Consider the following 12,364-nt stretch of genomic DNA (forward strand, 5'->3'; position numbering starts at 1 on the left):
CAGTTTGCTTTTGATCCAGATAGAAGGTCTAGGTTGTATTTTCTTTTTGTTCTTTAGTTGTGAATGTGTGCCTTAAGAGTTGTGGTCTTTAGGCTTATGAATACCCTAATATATCAGTTCCTGAATCTACTGATTTCCCATGAAATATTCCTACACTGGAAAAATATAGACACAGAGCACATTATACCATTTGGTGATGACCTTGCCATAACTCTCAAGTGTTCACTTTCATGTCCAAGAACTCTGGAATTACCTCATTTTAGCATATTTCCCCATTCTATATATTTATGCTATTGTCAAACTATGCCATTTATACCTTCACAAGATTTCTATAACAAAAATATAACCTTCATTCAATAACCTTCCTTTCTTTCCATTTAATTCGACCAAAACTTTAGTTCAGGTCTCTATCATCCCTCACTTAAACTACTGAAATTACCTTTTAATTGGTTTCTGTGCCTCTAGTATCTCCTTCTTTTAATCTATTCTATACTCAGCTGTCAAAGTAGTATTCCTTCAATATATGTTTGATAGTATTAAGACCTCCCTCCATTCTATAAATTTGAGTGGCTCACTTTAAATCTTGCATCAAAAATAAAATCCTCCATTTGGCTTTAATGCCTTTCACAACTTCATAGCCTGGTCCTTCCTACCTTGTTAATTTTTTACTACCTTATTCCCTTCTACATATTCTGTAATCAAATGGCATTGACTTAATTTGTGTTTCTGGCCCTCTGTCTCCTGACTGAGAATTTTAGTGAATTTTCCTCTATGTCTGTAACTCCTTCCTTCATCTTTACTACCTAGCTTCTCTGACTTCTTTCAAGGCTTAGCTAAAGTCCCATCTTATGTAAGAAGCTTTTCACAGTCTTCCTTGATCTTAATGCTTTCTTTCTGAGACTTGTCCCATTTGCTCTGTATATATCTTCTTTATACATAATTGTTTCTATATGAACTCCTTGTGAACAGAGACTTTTTTTAACTTTCTGTGTATCCTCAACACTCTGCAGAGTGCCTGGCACATAGCAGGTATTTAATAAATGTTAATTGACTTTACTTAAGTTGATTGAAATCAAGTCAACAAGCATTTATTATGAGTGTATCATGTGCTAGGTTTTGTATATAGAATAGAATGCTCATTCATTTCATCAATTAGTATCATATTCATTTCTTCAACTAATAAATAAGAACTTGGATGGATTGATAGGTAGATAGATAGATAGATAGATAGATAGATAGATAGATAGATAGATATAAAAAAGGGATCATGACTTATTTTGCATAAGAACTTCTCAGACAAGGAAACCTTCCTCTGCCAATTTAGGCTTACAACAACTTGGTACATTATAGGCTTAGAGAGTTGCTTATAGGTTGTGATATTTCTAATGTCAAAGAGTCTCAGTACGTGGGGAAGACAGAATTTGAACTCACAGCTTCCTTAGTTTTTTTCTTTTTAATACACTTGGCCATATTGCCTTTCCAGATCTATTTCTATCTGTCTATGTATGATTTTACATATGTTGCATTTCAGGCATGAGGGATCTCATATATCTTAAAACAATCATAGTAGCATTTTTTTTGCAAAAGGAAAAAAAATCTGGAAGGAAAATAAATAATCTTTGACTGAAGAAAAAAAAAACAATGAATAACAAGAATCCAGAGAGTCATATAAGTCAATTAAACTTCTTGAGCAGGAGTGACATGGTCAGATCTATGCTTAAAGCAGAATATCAGTTTAGAGAGCAGAACCAAGATGGCAGAGAAAAGGCAGCAACTCACCTGAACTCTCCTGCAAACCCATATGAATATCTTTAAATAATGTCAGAAAACAATCCTGGAGCAGCAGGAGCCACAAAAAGGCAGGGGCTGAAACAATTTTCTAGCCAAAGACAACTTAGATTGGCAGAAAAGGTCTATTACACCTAGATGAGAGTGTAGCATAGTTCAGCATAGGCCGTGCCCAAAGAAACCAGGAGCAACCCTTGGGGAGTCATGAATCAATAGTGGTAGTAGCTGTTTCTGCAGCTGTCACCCCACTGACTATAATGGGTATGAAAAACTGGTCAGAAGGAGGTTACAGAAGTCTTTTTTGCTGGCATAAGGGGCAAGACTCCATTGCTTTGTCCATACTCATATGTGGGTCACAGTCCTGGGTGATAATCCTGGGGAGAGGAGGGACACTAGCAGACCAGAGCTTGTGGCTGCAGTGGAACAAAAGTGCTTACCACTGTTTAGGGCAAAAATGAGTGTTTCTGGTCACTCACAGACCAGAACACATGTTAGGAGAGTAGGAAACACATCTTTCTTTAGATCATATCACCACAAGAAAAAAAAAAATTCTGACCATAGAAAGTTACAATGGTGACAAGGAGGATCAAAACACACTACCAAAAGAAGACAAAGAAGCCAAAGCTCCTTTATTCAAAGCCTCCAAGAAAAATATGAAGTGGTCTCCTGCTATGGAATAGCTTGAATAGGATTTTCAAAATCAAGTAAGAGAAGAGGAAAAATTGGAAAGAGAAATGAGAGGGAAGCAAGAAAATAATAATAAAAAAATGTTAACAACTTGGTAAAGGAGACACAAACAACAAAATGCAGAAGAAAATAATACATTAAAAAACAGACTAGACCAAATAGTAAAAGAGTCACAGAAAAGCAATGATGAGGATGCCTTAAAAAGCAGGATTGATCAAATAGAAAAGGAAGTACAAAAGCTCACTAAAGAAAATAATTCCTTAAAAAAATTAGAATTGAGCAAATGGAAGCTAATAAATTAATGAGAAATCAAGAAATAATAAAATAAAATGAAAAGAAAAAATAGAAGACAATGTGAATTATCTCATTTGAAAAAAAATTGACCTTGAAAATAAATTGAAGATAAACAATTTTAAAGTTATTAGGATAGGTGAAAGCCATGATAAAAAAAAAAGAGCTTATACATGATCTTTCAAGAAATTATCAAGAAAAACCAGAGGGTAAAATAGAAATGAAAAGAATCCACCAACCACCTCCTGAAAGAGATCCCAAAAAGGAAACTGATAGGAACATTATAGACAAATTTCAGAGGTCCTAGTTCAAGAAGAAAATAATGCAAGCAGCAAAAAAGAAACAATTTAAGTATTACAGAACCACAGTCAGGCTAACATAAGATTTAGCAGCTTCTACATTAGAGGATTAGAGGGCTTGGGATATAATATTCTGATGGGCAAAGGAACTAGGATTACAACTAAGAATTACCTACTCAGCAAAACTGAGTATAGTCTTGCAGGGGGAAGAATGGAAAGTCAATAAGATAGAGGACTTTCTCAATGAAAAGACCAGGGTTGAATAGGAAACAAGACTCAAGAGAAGCATGAAAGGGAAACAAAAAGGGAAATCATAAGAGACTTAATAAGTTTAAAGAGTTTACATTCCTACATAGGAAGATTATATTTGTAACTCATAAGAACTCTCTCATTATTAGGGTAGTCAGAAGGTGTATATAGAGACAGAGGGCACAGATGTGAGTTGAATATAAAAGGATGATATCTAAAAAATAAAACTAAGGGGTGAGAGAGAGGAATATACTGAGAGAAAGAAAAAAAGAAAGAGAACTATGGGTAACTTACATAAAAAGAGTCAAGAAAAAAATTACAGTGGAAGGAAGAGAGGGAAAGTTAGGGGAGTGAAAGAACCTTAATCTCATCAGAATTGGCTCAAAGGATATATGGGTATATTATACCCTTATAATATACACAGGTATACAATTCAATCTTACACAACAGGAAAGTAGGAGGAGAAGGTAATAAGAGAAGGTGGGATTGTAGAAGGGATGGCAGATTGGAGGGGGTAGTCAGAAATAAAACACTTTTGAGGAGGGTTAGAGTGAAAGGAGAGAAAAAAATAGAATAACTGGGGGATAGGATGGAGGGAAATCCAGTTAGCAATGGTAACTGTGGGGAAAAAAAGAAGCAATTTTCTCTGATAAAGGCCTTGTTTCTCAAACAAATAGAGAACTAAATCAAATTTACAAAAATAAGAGCCATTTCTCAATTGACAAGTGATCAAAATATATAATCAGTTTTCAGATGAAGTAATCAAAGCTATCTACAATCATATTGGTGGAGGGGAAGCTCTAGCTCACTATTGATTGAAGAAATGCAAATGAAAACAATTCTGAGGTACTACCTCATACCTATGAGATTGGTTATATAGCACAGAAAAGGAAAATGACAAATGTTGGGGGGGATGTGGGAAAAAGTAGACATTAATGTACTGTTGGTGGAGTTGTGACCTGATTCAACAATTTTAGAGCAATTTGGAACTATGCCCAAAGGAATATAAAACCATGCATACAGTTTGACTTAGCAATATCACTGCTAGGTCTGTATTCTAAAAGATATTTTAAAAAGAAAAGAAAAAGGAAAGGACATTCATATACAAAATATTTATAGCAGTTCTTTTCTCATAGCAAATAACTTTAAATTGAAGGGATGTCCGTCAATTGGGGGATGAACAAATTGTGTTATGTGATTATGATGGCATACTATTGTGGTATAAGAAATTATGAGCAGAATGCTTTCAGAAAAATGCAAAAAAAATTACATGAGTTGATGCAAAATGACATGTACTGTTTACAAAGTAACAGCAATATTGTAAGATGATCAGCTGTAAATGACTTAGCTATTCTCAGCAGTGCAATAACCCAAGACAACTGAGAAAGATTTATTATGAAAAATGCTATCTATCCCCAAAGAAAGAACTAATGATATCTGAGCACAGATTCAATCATACTTTTTGTTCTAACTTTCCTTATTTTTCTTGAGTTTTTGGTCTGTTTTCTTTCACAACACAACAAATATGGAAATGTTTTGCATGACTACACACGTATAACCTATATCAAATTCCCTGATTTCTCAATAAGAAGGTCTGGGGAAGGAGGAAGGGAAATTTTGAACTCAAAGCTTAAAAAATCAATGTTATAAATTGTTTTTACATGTACCTGAGGAAAATATAATGCTAAAATGAAATTTTCCATTTCACCAATCCACCAACCACCTCCTAGAAGAGATCTTTAATGCTAAATTAATTCAAAAAGAGGGAAAAAAAGAATATCAGTTTGGCAGCAATGTGGAAGAAGCATTGGACAATGTAGAGATGTTAAATGAATGCATTTTAATTGGAAGGATATATATGATAAGAATTCATCAGGGCCTGAATTAGGATGATATTGCAGTGAGTAAATAAAATTGGATATACAAGAGGTTTTGTGTCCATAGAATTGGCATGCTTTTTTATTTTATTAGATATTGGGGTATGAGTAAAATTGAAGAGTAAGTATGAATGATATTTTATAACTGGTTGACTGTTCTCCAAGAAAAAAAGGAAAGTAAGGAAATAGCAGGATGATTGGGCTTGGGGGGGGGGCAAGATGCTGATTTTTATCTCACTGCATTGCAGTAAGAAATAGAACCAGAAGTATTGATTTTGAATTTATCTTCCTAAAGGTGATGAGTGAATTCATGAAATTTGATAATATTTCTGAGGGCATGTAGAAAAAAATGGAGAGTAGGCCCTTTGATAGAGCCTTGGAGAATGAAAACACATGGAGGAAGAAAGATAATGATATAACAAAGTAAATTGAAAAGGCTACTTTTGCTGGAAAGGTAGAAGAATAAAAACAAAAGAAAAGGAGAGAGCAGTATGATGAGAAGTGGCAGTAACCCTCAGTGGAAGAGGCAGCAGCTAGTGAGGAAGCCTGAACACCATGGCCAAATCCACCAATATTAAGGTCTTTAAAGGCAAGATTCAAGTTGTACAGCAGTAGGTTGATGACACAAAGTAGAGGAATGTGTCTTTAGAGGAAGGTAGAAGGGAGAAGCCAAGGTAGGAAAAGACTGAGTTTAACTTGACTTCTATGAACCATCAGATCAAACTATAAAGGAGTTGAACCGAGGCTTCCAGGAGCCAAAGTGGTGGAGTAATCAGTAGTGTCCTTCCATTCTCATCCGTGAATAACCACAAAGCTGTGTCCCAGAACAGACCCTGCAATATTAGAGCCTCAGGAAAGACAAGGTGGAGGAATCTTTGGGTCTGGGGGACCTGGAATATCAGAAAAAAGTCCATATCTTCAGGTTAAAGGGGAGTGTGGACCAGTATGGGAGGCATCTCAGTAAGCTGGTGTCAAGCTACACCTAAGCAAACTAATGGAAGATCCTGAGTGCCTTGGTGGTGGAGCAGGCAAAAGCCAAAACCAGGACCTCCTATGTGTCATAGCATGGCCAAGGGAACCAACAGACTCCAGCTCAGAGAAATACAACATGCTTCAGCATAACCCTGGGCAGGCAGACCTCTTGTAGCAATAACCCCATTTCAGAAAAAAAAAATTAGCAAACCATCAATGAACTCTCTAAAAAAAAATGCCAAGGCCAGATGAACTTACAAATGAATTTTACAAAACATTAAAAAAAAATTTAATTCCAATACTGTGTAAACTATTTGGAAAAATAGGCAAAGAAGGAGTCCTGCCAATTTTTTTTTTTTTTATGATACAAATATGGTGCTGATACCTAAACCAAGAAGAAGTAAAACAGGAAAAGAAAATAATAGACCAAATTCCCTAATGCATACACAATTCAAAAATTTTTAATAAAATATTAGCAAAGAGATTACAACTCATCACAGGGGTAATACACTCTGACCAGGTGGGATTTATACCAGGAATACAGGACTGTTCAATATAAGGAAAGTTATCAGCATAATTGACCATATCAATAAAATAAATTAATAGAAATCATATAATTATCCCAATAGATGCAGAAAAAGCTTTTGACAAAATGCAACACTCATTCCTATTAAAACATTAGAGAGCATAAGAATAAATATAATCTTCCTTAAAATGATAAGTACTATCTATCTAAAACCATCAGCAACCATTATATGTAATGACGATAAACTAGAAGCTTTCCTAATAAGATTGGGGTGAAACTAAAATGTCCATTATCATCACTGTTATTCAATATTACACTAGAAATGTTAGTTTTAGCAATAAGAGAAGAAAAAGAAATTGAAGGAATTAGAACAGGCAATGAGGAAATAAAGCAATTACTCTTTGCAGATGATATGATTGTATCCTTAGAGAATCCTAGACAATCAAGTAAAAAACTAGTTGAAATAATTTACAAGTTTATGAAATTTGTGGGATATAAAATAAACCCACATAAATCATAGATATTTCTATATATTACTAACAAAGCTCAGCAACAAGAGATAGAAAGAGAAATTCCATTTAAAATAACTGTAGACAATATAAAATATTTGGGAGTCTACCTGCCAAAACAAATGCAGGAACTACATGAACACAATTACAAAACACTTTTCATTTAAACAAAATCTGATATAAACAATTGGAAAATTTTCAGTTGCTAATGGGTAGGTAGAGCTAATATAATAAAAATGACAATTCCACCTAAATTCATTTACATATTCAGTGAAATTCTAATGAAACTACCAAAATATTATTTTATAGAACTATTAAAAATGATAACAAAATTCATCTGGAACAACAGAAGATCAAGAATATGAATGGAATTAATAAAAATAAACACAACAGAATGTGGCCTAGCTCTACCAGATCTAAAACTGTGTTATAAAGAAGTAATCATCAAAACTATTTGATGCTAGCTAAGAAAGAGAGTGGTGGATCAGTGGAATAGGTTAGGTACACAAGACACAGTAGTCAATGCTGATAATAATCTACTGTTTGATAAACCCAAAGACTCCAGGTACTGGAATAAAAATTCACTATTTGACAACAACAGCTGGGAAAACTGAAAAATAGTATGGCAGAAACTAGGTGCAGAACAACATTTTATATCATATACCAAAATAAGGTCAAAATAGGAACATGATTTAGGCACAAACAGTAATACCATTAACAAATTAGGAGAGCAAGGAAGAGTTTACTTGTTAAATCTATGGAGAAGAGAAGACTTTTATGACCAAACAGGAGATAGAGAACATTATGAAATGTAATAAAGATAATTTTCAATAAATTAAATTGAAAAGTTTTTGCACAAAGCCAATGCAACCAAGATTAGAAGGGAAGCAGAAAGCTGGGAAACAAATCATTGATCTGTTCTTTTGCCATTTTGTTGATGTATTGTTGTTGAATTTAGAGAAATAATTTTTCTCCTCAGTACTGCTTTGACTGCATCCCATAAATTTTGGTATGTCATCTCATTGTTGTCATTCTCTTTTATGAAATTATTGATTATTTCTATGATTTATTCTATGACCCACTTATTCTTTCGGATTAGATTATTTAGTTTCCTATTAATTTTATTTATATTTCCACTTCCCTTTGTGGAATGCAGTTTTTTGTTGCATGATGATTTGAAAAGATTACATTTAATATTTCTGCTTTTCTGCATTTGATTTTGGGTTTTTCATTTCCTATTAAATGGTCAATTTTTGTGTAATTGCCGTGGGTCATGGAGAAAGTTATATTCCTTTCTGTTCCCATTTAGTTTTCTACAATTTCTAATATTCTATCTAAAAGTCTAACTTTTCTAATATTCTGTTTACTTTATTAGTTTCTTATTTATTTTTTATTTGGATTTATTAAGTTCTGAGAGGTGACAATTGAGGTCCTCATTAGTATAGCTATTTTTTGTTTATTTTTTTCTATTTCTTCCCTTAACTCACTTAACTTCTTTAAGAATTTGGATGCTATAATGCTTGATGCATATATGTTTAGTATTGCTATTGCTTCATTATCTATGGTAACTTTTAGCAAGATGCAGTTTCCTTCCTTATCTCTTTTAATTAGGTTTATTTTTGCTTTTGCTTTGTGTGAGGTCAGGATTCCTAGCCCTGCTTTTTTTTTTTTAACTTCAGCTAAAGCATAATATATTCTGTTCTAGCCTTTTACCTTTTCTCAGTGTGTCTCTCAACTTCAAATGTGTTTCTTTTAAACAACATAATGTAGCATCTTACTGCTGGCTTACTAAGATGCTTCCTGTCCTGGACTGTGTTTCCCTTTACCTGAGTGAGACACAACTTTCTTGCTGATCTTCCACATTTCTTTGGCTCAAAGATTGCTTCTTCCTGTCATTTTGCTGCTTCTACTATTCCAAGATTTGTTTTGGGGCACTATTTTATGGTTGTTTGGAGATGAGTTTGGGAGAGTTATTGTGATTTACTGCTTACTCTACCATCTTGGCTCCCAGAAGTCTCTCAACAAGAACTTTTTGAAAGCAAGATGTCTTCCCTCTCCTTACCATTTCACAGAATGGATCATGTGCCCCAGAAATTTGGGTGTCCACTCCTATTACTGCCCTAACTTCCTTTGAAAAATAACAAATTTGCCACTGATTAACCAAAAGAACCTGATCTCATTAACCATTCTGAGATCTGAAGCTGCTGTTTCTAAAAGTTCCATCTCATTTGCTTTGTAGCACTTAGTGCCGGCCCTTCTTTTCCTTTATGTTCCCCCCCAAAAAAATTAGATTGATAATAAAAACACTTAGAAGCTCATGATTATGTTGATAATAAAGACGCAAACGTTTGACAAAATAAAAGGTATTTTTTTATAATAGCATAGGAATAAATATATCTTTCTCTAATATGGTAAATACTGTCTATGTAAAACTTAAAATCAATATTACATGTAATAGAGATGAGCTTTTCCAGTACAATCAGGGTAAAAGAAGAATGGCCATTATCACTGTCATTGGATAGAGTTTAGAAATGCTAGGTGTATATAACAGTAAGAAAAAAGAAGTTGAGCAAATGTTCCTGAAGAAGAAAAAATATATATATATATATTTTGAGAGATCTGCCAATAGAACTCAAGAGATGCAATTAAAAATAACTTTTAAAATCTGTAGCTTAATAAAAAGAGCAGAATATAAAATGAATCCACAACAATGATTACTCTTTATATTATCAACACAAATCAAAAGAAATAAAAATAAAAATAATAAAAAATAACTACGGAACACAAAAAATATTTTCAAGTCTACCTACATACCCTTGTAGGAACTTAAAAAAAATCTACAAAGCATTCTTTACATCAATAAAAGCTAATCATTATCATTGAAGATACATAAATTGCCCTGTGTAGACAATACCAATGTTAAAAAAAAATGATGGTACTGTCTATATAAGTTTACATATTCAGTGCTACAGCAATCAAGGTGTACACCAATCGTACTCTAGGATGACAGTATAGAGCAGGATAGGTGGAGCTATAAGTGTAAAGTTAGCCCTGAGGAGCTATAGTTGGTCAGAGAAGGTTTTGGGAGTTCTTTGTTTATCTTAATTAACAAATAAAAAAGTGGGGGCAACACAATGTCCCCACTTCCAAACTGAGTAGAATTCTAACTCTTTGAGGATAAAGGCTATTTCATATTTTTCTTTGGAATCTGGGTATTTTAGTTTTCAATAATAAGTAATATACACTTAAAAAGTGGCAAAATGGGGCAACTATGTGGCGCAGTGGATAGAGCACCGGCCCTGAAGTCAGGAGGACATGAGTTCAAATTCGGCTTCAGACAAAACACTTGATACTTACTAGCTGTGTGACCCTGGGCAAGTCACTTAACCCCAATTGCCTAAAAGCAAAAAGAAAAAAAAAGGGGCAAAAATATATTATCAGAGAAATGAATTGGTCATATTCACATGTATAATTTACTTTTCTAAATATGAATAGAAGACATATTATAATATAATAATTTACAAACTTACATAGTTCGCTAGACTAAAAGCTATATCAAAATGAAAAAAAGTGTATTTTTATATATAGTACGTAATATGTATGTACATATTCCATATTGCATATAATTAAATATTCCAGAAGTTAAAACTACATGAAGCTTAAACTTTGATTAGATTTTATTTTTGATGAGTTATTATGATGGTGCAAGCCAATTATAAATATTTATGAGAGATTACAAATGATTACATTTCCATATAAGGAAATTGAGAATAAAGGTAGCTCTAGGTCAGATCTTCCAGAACCAGCTGAAAGTGGATGAAACTGGTTGTTTGGTTAAAGAGGTTGAAAGTAGGACAAAGGTTAAGCTTCAATAAGAGTGTGCATGCACAGTGGGCTCATGAATACTAGCTTCTCCACCTCCAGGTGGTGTTAAGACATCATTTTTTAAACATGTGTCCTATGCAGAGGGAAAGGAAACATGCTAAGGGAAACATGTTGTAGACATTTCAGGAAATCTGTGATCTATGCTGACTTTTACCAATGAAAGTCAGCTAGGAGAGACACGTGGCCTGGAATAGGGATATAAGGTTTGCTCTGGTTCCTGTAGTGTGTGTGTGTGTGTGTGTGTGTGTGTGTGTGTGTGTGTGTGTGCTCATTTCAAGTTCCATACCTGCTTCCTGCAGAAATATATTAATGGTCTCAACTGCTTTTCTCATTCTGAGTCTATCTAACTTACTGGGTCTATTTGGGCATGAGAGGTTATTTCCAACATATCGATTACACATATTAAATATTTGCAATAGATGGTTTTGTTAATAATATTTCCATATTTACCTGTAGCATTTTTAATTTATTCTCAGTGGGTAACATTTCACAGTTATACCTTCCAATTTTTAAAGTTCCTTATAATATTTTATAAATAACACTGATTGATAATTTTTAAAAAAAGAGTGCATTTCTGAATGGGCTTTTCCTTTCTGAAATCTTTCTATTTTCCATGATAACTACTTACTGATAGTAATCTCCATGATAACTACTTACTGATAGTAATCTCCTTATGAAAAAAAAGAAAGAGCTAGTATAGCTAACTAGAGCATTGTGTGTTGGATTGTCTACTCTGAGTTGTCATATGTAGTACTTAATACTTAAATATTTGTTCATGTAAGTTAATTGTTATCTAATTCACAATAACCTACAAATAATACACTGCTTAATCTGTATGTCTGAGTTGACTAGAAAAATATCTAAAGAGGAAATGCTTTGATTTTTCATTTCAGGCTTATGTATTTATAATTATTTTTAAACCACATAAGGTACATTATTTAAAAATGTTCATTCACAAAAATCAGATTTGTTATTTCAACATTGTCATTTGGAATCTATAAGACAGAATGGCTCATTACTAGAAGGAAGAAGTTTAAGGTGGGCATATTAGTTCCCTGGGTAACCAAAAAAAATTTCACCATTCTTGGATCATAAGCATTTTCCTCTCAACAAAGTCAAAGGAATATTTTTATCTCATGAAAGCTGCAGGCAAGATGTTTTCAGCCTTTCTAAATACTGGGCCCCATTACTCATCTACATGGGATTAAATTACTCTACTCTTATAAAAAGACCATCAAATTCACAAAAGCAGCATAACCTAATTACAACACAAAGCATAAA

This window comes from Vombatus ursinus, unplaced genomic scaffold (genome assembly GCF_900497805.2).
Source record: "Vombatus ursinus unplaced genomic scaffold, bare-nosed wombat genome assembly UNPS02014821.1, whole genome shotgun sequence".
In the NCBI taxonomy this organism is placed as follows: Eukaryota; Metazoa; Chordata; class Mammalia; order Diprotodontia; family Vombatidae; genus Vombatus; species Vombatus ursinus.